A 9,190-nucleotide genomic window follows, 5' to 3' on the forward strand; every position below is an offset into this window, starting at 1 on the left:
ACAACTAGGGATAAAGAAAAGATACCCACACTAACTAAAAACCACAGAGTAGGAGATCATTTCCGTGTTAATCTACATGTTAGTCAATACATGTTAGTATAACAATATACTTGTGAGTTATTTTTAACTACTGCTTCAATGTTAATAATGTTAATATTTTGAGAACACTTCTTGAGCATCTTCTTATTTTCATAGGGCTATTTTCAGAGGCCTTCTGCTCTTACTTCTGCTTTCTCTGAAATCATACACCGTTTTGTTTCCTCCCGCACCCGCTTCCTCCCCAGAGTCCTCCCCCGTTCCAGAGGTAGCAGAGTCACTCGATTTTGTCTCTTCATCTTTGAGTTCTGCTTCTGGCCCCAGCTGTCGTCTCAAAAATTCCTTTGCTTTAAAGATGGAGTCAATCTTCTCTCTTTTATCATTAATTTTACAAATGACACCTTCAGGGATAGCCCAGCAATATTGTATTCCGTTTGTCTGGAGGAATGAAATTAATTTTTTGTAGCTTTTCCTCTTTTGACGGATTTCAAATGGAATGTCTTTTAGAGTCTTAATATTTGTATTCCCAAACTTCAGTGGATTTGCCGAACTTGCCTTTAATATAACATCTCTGGTCTGTCTTCTTGCAAACTTGACTACAATCTCCCCAGGCAGGCTATTTTTTTTTAATGTAATTAGAGTATACCCGATAGGCAGACTCTATATCTTTTATTATTTCCTCCGCTGATAAGCCTGTTACTGGAGCGATGATCTCTCCCAGAGTCTTCTTCAAATTTTCTTTTTCCTTTTCAGGCAGTCCCTGAAATCTGAGAGTCATGTTTGCTTTCTCCATTTGCAGCTGAAGTAAATGGTTTTCCTGCAGCTTTTGTTTTATTTCCACCTCTGTCACTCTTTTCCTCATCTTTTTGTTCCCGGTGTCCATCTCTACCAGCTTCTCAGTTGCCTGCTCCACTTTTTTCTCCGTCTCTGCCAGCTGGCGCTGCTGCAAGGCGAAGTTTTGGTTTAGTGTGGCCAGTTGCTGGTTAATACCACCGAGCTGCTCCAATACCGGTTTCAGCATATCCGCTAACGTCTTCATGACATCTGCTCCCTCTTCCCATCTTGGACTTTGGCTCCTTTTCGGTTTTATTTTCCCTCGTGGAACCGCCATGTTCTCTCTTTGTTTACAATTCAACACCTCTGTTTCAGACCTCGAAAGACTCGCCGTTTCTCTATCCAAGCTCAAGTAAGTCTCTCAAAATGTAACACTGTTTCTCCCCCCTCTCCCCCCTTCGCTTCTTTGATCTATTCAATCGTTCAGGAGGGGGGGGGGGCTTCGCTTTACAAAAACAGTCCATTTATCTATCACTCACGTTCATTGTTGGTCACTTCTGACCTCACTCTCTTCCATCGCTATTCCGCTTGATCTCCTGTGCTTGTCCCGGTCAGATTGGCTTACACCCATAGGTCACCCATCGGCTGGACCATCAGGGCGGAGGGAAGCCTATATTCCATGGCTTTGAGCCGTCGAAGAGGCTAACCCTCAAAAGCCCTCTGGCTTGGAACCCACCGCAAGGGTTCCGTGGGAGTGCCACTTGAGGTGGCACCCCTCCAAGCCGAAGGTGTGCTAGTCGCCTCCTCGTACTCCGAGGAGAGCGACTGCCATCGCGGATCCACCCACCAGAAGCACCCAAACAGTTTCTATTATGCACAGTTCATGAAAGTCTCGCCATCCAAACTTTGGCAATAGTTCAATAAAGCCTTTCAATTCGGTAGGGATTGATACAACTTATCTGTGTGAGTTACACTCTGCTGTTCAAACCAGGGAATCCAATTGCTGGTTAATGACGTGTGTTTTCAACTTGAATTTGTTGTTTTTCTATGTACGCTTTCAACTTGGTTTAACAGGTAATCCGGTAACTCCTGTTTCTGACAAACTTCTTCAGAAGCCACAAGCTTACAATCCTCAAATCATATCAGCATGCATCCTTTCTGGCTCACAATGTAAACAGTAGATTCTCCACCTTCCAAATATTCTTATTAAACTCCTCCTATCGCTCAAAAAACGTGTGTATACTGCATCTTTCTACCTTCAAGGTTTCTGTTATGGCTGGCAACCCTAAAGGAAACTAATGGGGGTGAGAATAGAGCAACTGGTCCAGCCTCCTCCTTTGCCCTCTCTGTGTAGCAGCCTACCCCCAAACAGCAGCCAAACAGAGAGTGGGCCCCTAAACGAAAAGGAGAACTTTGATTTTTCTGTAGAGTAGGAAGCAATACTCATACGCAGCAAGCAGACCCTGTACTGTGGGTCTGTCTCCAGCTTTATGACAAGATGGTTAAAGATACCCAGCATGAAGATCCTATAACAAGCAGCTGTCATTATTTTAGCACAATCCTGAACTGAACTCAGCAGATCTTTTGCTTTGGGTCTCACAGTGTTCGCTAGTGCAGAGTTTTACTGGAATCAGAAAGCATTTTATTTAGGACAGGGGAAGGGTTGTTTTGCTTCTCTTTGACATCTCATCCTTAAACGTAGTTTCATTAAAGTGGCTCACTTGGTAAGGAATGCAGTTTCACAGGGGCTTTTCAGTTAATCCTGAGCATTACAGCTTGAGACAGATAGGTGATAGATTTAGGTCATTCAACAATGTTCATACTCTACTCATTATTTCCCTGAAATGAGATTCCTTCAAAACATGGGCCTGTTCTTGCAATACGGCTGCTGGGGAGAGGTCACTTCAAAGGACCAGAGAGCCAGCCTTTTTTATTTGCCACTCTCCTGACACACACACACCCCTTTGTGGTAGGCTTCCATTTTATGTGACCATGCAGGTGGGTCATTGATGGGACTCACTGATGTGGCCAGCAATGCCCAAAGCCCATTTCAATCACTTACAATGTGGCACCCATATTGTGAGCAGCAGACCGAGCTGCCTTCATCTGCATGACATGGGATTCGACACGGCAGTCAGAGATGGACTGAATTAAAGCACAGTTGTATACCTGTCATTCGATTAAGAAGAAAAAGCAACCTTTCTGAAGAGCTAGGTTTGAGTCCGGTGCACCCTAAAGGTAAAGGTAAAGGTTCCCTTGCTCGAAAGCCAGTCGAATCCGACTCTAGGGTTGCGGTGCTCATCTCCATTTCAAAGCCGAAGAGCCAGCGCTGTCCAAAGACGTTTCCGTGATCATGTGGCCAGCATGACTAAACACCAAGGCGCATGGAATGCTGTTACCTTCCCACCGAAGTGGTACCTATTTATCTACTTGCAATTTCTTGCTTTCAAACTGCTAGGTTGGCAGGAGCTGGAACTAGAGACGGGAGCTCACTCCGTCTTGTGGCACCCGGGTCTCGAACTGCTGAACTACTGACCTTCCACAGCCTGCAGTTCAGCATCTTAACAACTTGAGCCACCGCATCTCCAACCGGTGCACCTTAAAGACCAACAAAGTTTTTCCAAGGTATAAGCAGGGCTATTTTTGTGCGGGAACACACAGGAATGGAGTTCCGGCTGGCTCCTGAGTTGGCCACACCCAGCAGGAACTCATTAGCATAATAGGCCACACCCAACAGCAGAAACTCATTAGGATTGGCTACATTAGGGGTGTGTGGCCTAACATGCAAAGGAGTCCCTGCTACAAAAAAAGGCCCTGGGTTTTGACAACAAACAAGGTAAACAGAATAAGAAGCAAAAGGTGGGTGTGGCTGGATGACCACACTTCTGGCAACAGGGGGCTGTGACCTAATATGCTAATGAGCTGTGGTGTCAGGGCATGGCTTATTATGCTAATGAGTTCCTGTTGGGCTTTTTCTACAAAAAAAGCCCTGGGTATAAGCTTTCAGGAATCAAAGCTTCATTCGTCAGATATAATATCAGATGAAGGAGATTTTGTTAGTTTCTAAGATGCTACTGGACTCAAATCTTGCTCTTCTACTGCAGACTTACAGGCAACCCACCTGAAACAACCTTTTTGAATACACACACACGTGCATATGCATATTTAAGTCCATTAAGGAGACGATTCGGTTTATTCTGCACTCATATTTACTGTTGCTTTCCAGGCTCTCCTCCTTCTAGCTATGGACAGACAGAGCAAACCTCGCATCTTTATGGATTGACGTGACTGCGACTGGAACCACATGAGGTTTGACTGAGGAAACGGCTGTTATACGGGCAGGGTTACATCACCCACCAGACGTATAAATCAAGGACAGCAGCCAGACCACAGAGATTCTATCACTCGGTGGTTCCATATTTTATGGGAGTGCATTTCTTGCTGTCATTTTAAAACCAGGCAAAGAGGTTATAAAATCAATATTTTTTTACAGTGCAATTCTAAACAGAATCGAAACCCACTGAACTCAATGGCCTTAGAAGGGTGTAACTTTACTTAAGATTGCTGGGAAATTCCTGGTGATTCGGGGACTGCAGCCTGGGGGGGGGGGCAGAGTTCGTGGAGGGGAGGAACCCCAGCAGGGAACAACAATAACATAGCGTTCATCCTCCAGTGTGGCCGTTCTCTACAGAGCTCTGTCATCTGGAGATCAGTCGTAACCCCAGGAGGTCTCCAGGCCCCATGGGGAGGTTGGCACACTTAGTGCACTCTTAATAAACTTAGGCCCTTCTCTGAAATCTCCTGACCAAACAGCTTTTAGCAATAATTTTTAAAAAGAACAATGCATTAAAAGGCCAGATCGTGCAGCTGTTTATACATCTTAGGGCAACACCAGACCAAAAAGAGAGATCGGTTGGTACCAATGTTCCCTCTAAGCTATGGAGCCTTGTGAGCAAAAATTCTACTTTGTGAGCTACTGGCATTAAAATTGTGAGCGAGCGATTTGGCTGCTGCATTAATTAGTTGGCTCTGGAGCCCTCCTTCCTGAGCCAAGACAAAAATGTGTGAGCCGGAGGTTAAAAAACTGTGAGCTAGCTCACACTAACTCAGCTTAGAGGGAGCACTGGTTGGTACTACAGATGCCAGCCTCCTGGGGATCCCCTGGAATTACGGCTCAACTACAGAGGTCAGTTCCCCTGGAGAAAACGGATGCCTTGGAGGGTGGAGTCTCTGGCATTGTACCCTGCTGAGGTCTCTGTCCTCCCCAGGCTCCATCCCCGATTATCCAGGGGTTTCCCAACCTGGAGCTGGCAACCTCACCCCTCCCAATCCCCTGCTGGTGGCCAGGGGGAAACGGGCAGCCCTACTTAGTACTAGAAACAGTTCCACATCACAGCCATCAACAAAAGGGCAGCTTACATGGAATTTCACACAACTAAAACAAATATAGGAAAATCATAAATAATGGCTCCGGTCACATAGGCTGGAAAATGCGGGGGGGGGGGGGGGGTGTTTGCCCCGTAGCAAAATAACGCGCGGCTATTGTATGGCAGTGTGAGTAGAACAGGAGATCCTTAGATTGTCTGGCAGCCGCAAGTTCTAGCTCTTAGCATTGTGCAGTGGTGAGCTAGACTTGTTTTTCGGGGCTGAGAGAGTTCTGAGAGAACTGTGACTGGCCCAAGGTCACTCAGCTGGCTTCACATGGAGGAGTGGGGAATCAAACCCAGTTCTCCAGATTAGAGTCTGCCACTCTTAACCACTACACCAAACTGGCTCTCACAAAAATAGTAAAGAGATCATAACTCTTTGTATTATGCTGTGAGCTTAGCTCAGCAATGGATGCTTCTGTGCTTAACAATACACTAAAAAGGTAAAGGTAAAGGTTCCCTTGCTCGAAAGCCAGTCGAATCTGACTCTAGGGTTGCGGTGCTCATCTCTGTTTCAAAGCTGAAGAGCCAGCGCTGTCCGAAGACTTTTCCGTGGTCATGTGGCCGGCATGACTAAACACCAAGGCGCATGGAACGCTGTTACCTTCCCACCGAAGTGGTACCTATTTATCTACTTGCAATTTCTTGCTTTCGAACTGCTAGGTTGGCAGGAGCTGGAACTAAAGACGGGAGCTCACTCCGTCTTGCGGCACCCGGGTCTCGAACTGCTGAACTACTGACCTTCCACAGCCTGCAGTTCAGCGTCTTAACCACTTGAGTCACCGCAGCTCTACACTACACTACACACTGACAAAAGCTTTTTACAAGATTCATACGAAAACACTGAATATGTACAGAAACCAAAAACCTATATGCACCTAGATCTGAAGCCTAGCCCACTCCAAAAATTCTTTATGTCATTGCAGGAAACTCTCTAAAATGCCTAAAGGTTTTGCAACTGCTGCCAAAAGACCACTAATAGGGTTCTGAATTTCTCATCCCCACTGTTTTGATCCCCAAATCCCCAATTTGATTGCTCTCTTTTTGTGAGCTCTCTTTTTTGCTCCCTTGAATACTGAATTCTTCCCATAAAATGGGTACATTTTTCAACATGACTTATGCATCAATAAATCAGCATTGTATACATATCATTCATATAAATGTTGTACATTGTGATTTAAGTACCCTGTGAATTGTGCATAAAAAGTGTACAATGTATGTAAGACAGCACAAGCCAAGTGGAGAACCAAACCACTAAGGAACATATAAATGAGTATAAATAGAAATGAAATAGGGAATATTTGTTCAGTGCGAGCCGCAGAGCAACTGCTGAAATTGCAGGAAGGCACAACAGTTCCCTTGTTTAAAAATTAAAGCATGTTTAATGTCACAATGGATCTAGTTGTGCTTATTATAGAACTGCTGCAAGCCAATCATGTTCGGTAGCATTTACTATCTGGATAGACAGTAAGACCTCCTAACAACCACAAAATCAGCTTCCAAATGCAGTGATGGTGATTTACAAGGAGCAAGGCCCTCAAAATGAAGACTGTCACTGGTAAATAGGAATATTTTGTGTGTATGTTCTTAGTGTATTCATACAACAGTAACTTTTCATTGTGGTTTTCATTCATTATTCATTGGATTGTGCTAGTAAATCTTGATTGTCTCCCTGCTACATTTTCCTACGGTGTACATTGGCCTAGTTCTACGGTAGGACTGCCAGCTCCGAGTTGGGAAAGATTTTGGGGGTGGAGCCTGAGGAGGCCGGGGCTTGGGGAGGGGAGGGACTTCGATGCCATAGAGTCCACCTTCCAGGTGAACTGATCTCTGTCTCCTGGAGATCAGCTGTAATAGCAGGAGATCTCCAACCACCACGTGGAGGCTGGCCACCCTATTTTACAGCCATTGTACAACAACGTGAGTTGCAGCATAGTGGCCCTTTAACTTAGTGGGTGTTGGCAGAGTTCAAGAAATAATCCAATCCCACACTTTGGAGTTTGCTTTCAATGACTTTTACTGCAACAGGATTTGCAAAAAGACAATAACTGACTGCAGGCGACTGATACAGCAGAGAGGGCTTCAGAATACAAGCATTAGCACATACTGGCACACAGCAGACAGAAAAATGACGAGAGAAAACAGTCAATAAACCCTGAACACTAGAGAATGCACAACAGCTCCCTGTAGGGTACAAGTGGACTAAAAAAACTTTTTCAGCAGTATCTACATTAATTAGACTCTTAACAGGTGGTTGTTTCTCCAAAAGTGGGAAAGTTCTCTGGCGTCCATTGCCCTGGAGGGCCACTGACGGCCAGGAGCACACTGAGCCAAGTGTTCATTGTGGTGCTGGCCATGCCACAGGGTCCATTCAGCTTGGATTCCCCTGTCCATGGCACTGATCGCAATGAGTGTAACTCACCCAGATCCAAGCCCAGTAGATCCACCTTGCTCCAGAGCTGTTGTAATGTCCCAGTTTGCTTCTGCAGTGAGACAGCAAAGCCTAGATTCCTTTCAGCTGCAACCAATTTGCTTGTTTTCAGGAAAAGGATACAGGAGGAGTTAAGCCTGAGAAGAAGAATGTAAAAACTGATAGATGTTCATGTAGTTTTTTGTATGAATGCCAGGATAGTATAGTAGTTAGAATGACAAAGGGTCTGATTAGATAATACGTTAAACATCAGAACATAAGAAGAGCCCTGCTGGATCAGACCAGTGGTCCATCCAGTCCAACATCCTGTCTCACATAGTGACCAACCAGTTCCTCTGACGGGCCAGAAACAGGGCATAGAGGCCAAATATTTCCCCTGATGCTGCCTCCTGGCACTGGGATTCAGACTGCCTTTGAATGCGGAGGTTCCCAAGGCACATGTCCTGAGCAGATACATGGAACCGGCAGTAAGACAAGCAGCCCTTCCATGCCCCTTTTCTGTTAGCGAAAACACATGGGGTGGAAGGGAGGGAATCATGAAGTTCCTCCTTCCACCATGTATGCTCGGGAGCTGATTTGCCACCCCCCAATATTTTTAAGGTGAATGCTGGGTCACACGTTAAACACAAGTTGGGCTGGGGTTTCTCCCAACCCAACTTATGTTAACTTATAATCTAATCATAACCTAGGATCTTGAAGAATCATAGAATCATAGAGTTGGAAGGGATCTCCAGGGTCATCTAGTCCAACCCCCTGTATAATGCAGGAAATTCACAAATACCTCCCCCTCCACACCCACAGTGACCGCTGTTCCACGCCCAGAAGATGACAAAAAAACCTCCAGGATCATCAGCCAAACTGGCCTGGAGAAAAATTGCTTCCGGACCCCAAAGTGGCGATCAGCATTTCTCTGGGCGTGTAAGAAAGGGCCACAAGAACTAAGCACCGATGCAACCCTTCCTGCCCTCCCTGTCATGATCTGCCTAAATTCAGCATTTATTTATTTATTTATTTATTTTTCATATTTGTATCCCGCCCTCCCCGATGGGCTCAGGGCGGCTCACAAGGGCAAGGTACATCCATGCTATGATTAAAACGTATAATACATAATAAAAACATCCAACATTATTTAAAACAACAGTGCTCAGACAGTTATATTGCCGTCAGATGGCCATCCAGCCTCTGTTTGAAAAACTTCAACGAAGGAGAAGACCCAGGACTGAATCCCCACTCTGCCATGGAAGCTTGCTGGGGGCTCATCCTTTCCAAACTTGTATCTCTGCAGTTTTTTCAAGATTACTACTGCACAACAAGAACCATCCTCGATAATCTCAGCCACCCTGGCTCCTGTTTTATCTTTCTGGCCTTGAGTTCTGGTGAGGAGGCTGAACGTATTCAAGCCCAGTTTTTACTTTCTCATGAAACAAAATCATCTGAGGAAGGTCGTAAATGAGGTGCCTGCCCGAAGGAAGCCTCACAAAACATTTGCCACAGAAGCAACAAATCACCGGCCTTCCAGATA

The sequence above is a fragment of the Gekko japonicus genome, unplaced genomic scaffold (genome assembly GCF_001447785.1).
Source record: "Gekko japonicus isolate JY-2015 unplaced genomic scaffold, Gekko_japonicus_V1.1 scaffold1528, whole genome shotgun sequence".
NCBI lineage: Eukaryota > Metazoa > Chordata > Lepidosauria > Squamata > Gekkonidae > Gekko > Gekko japonicus.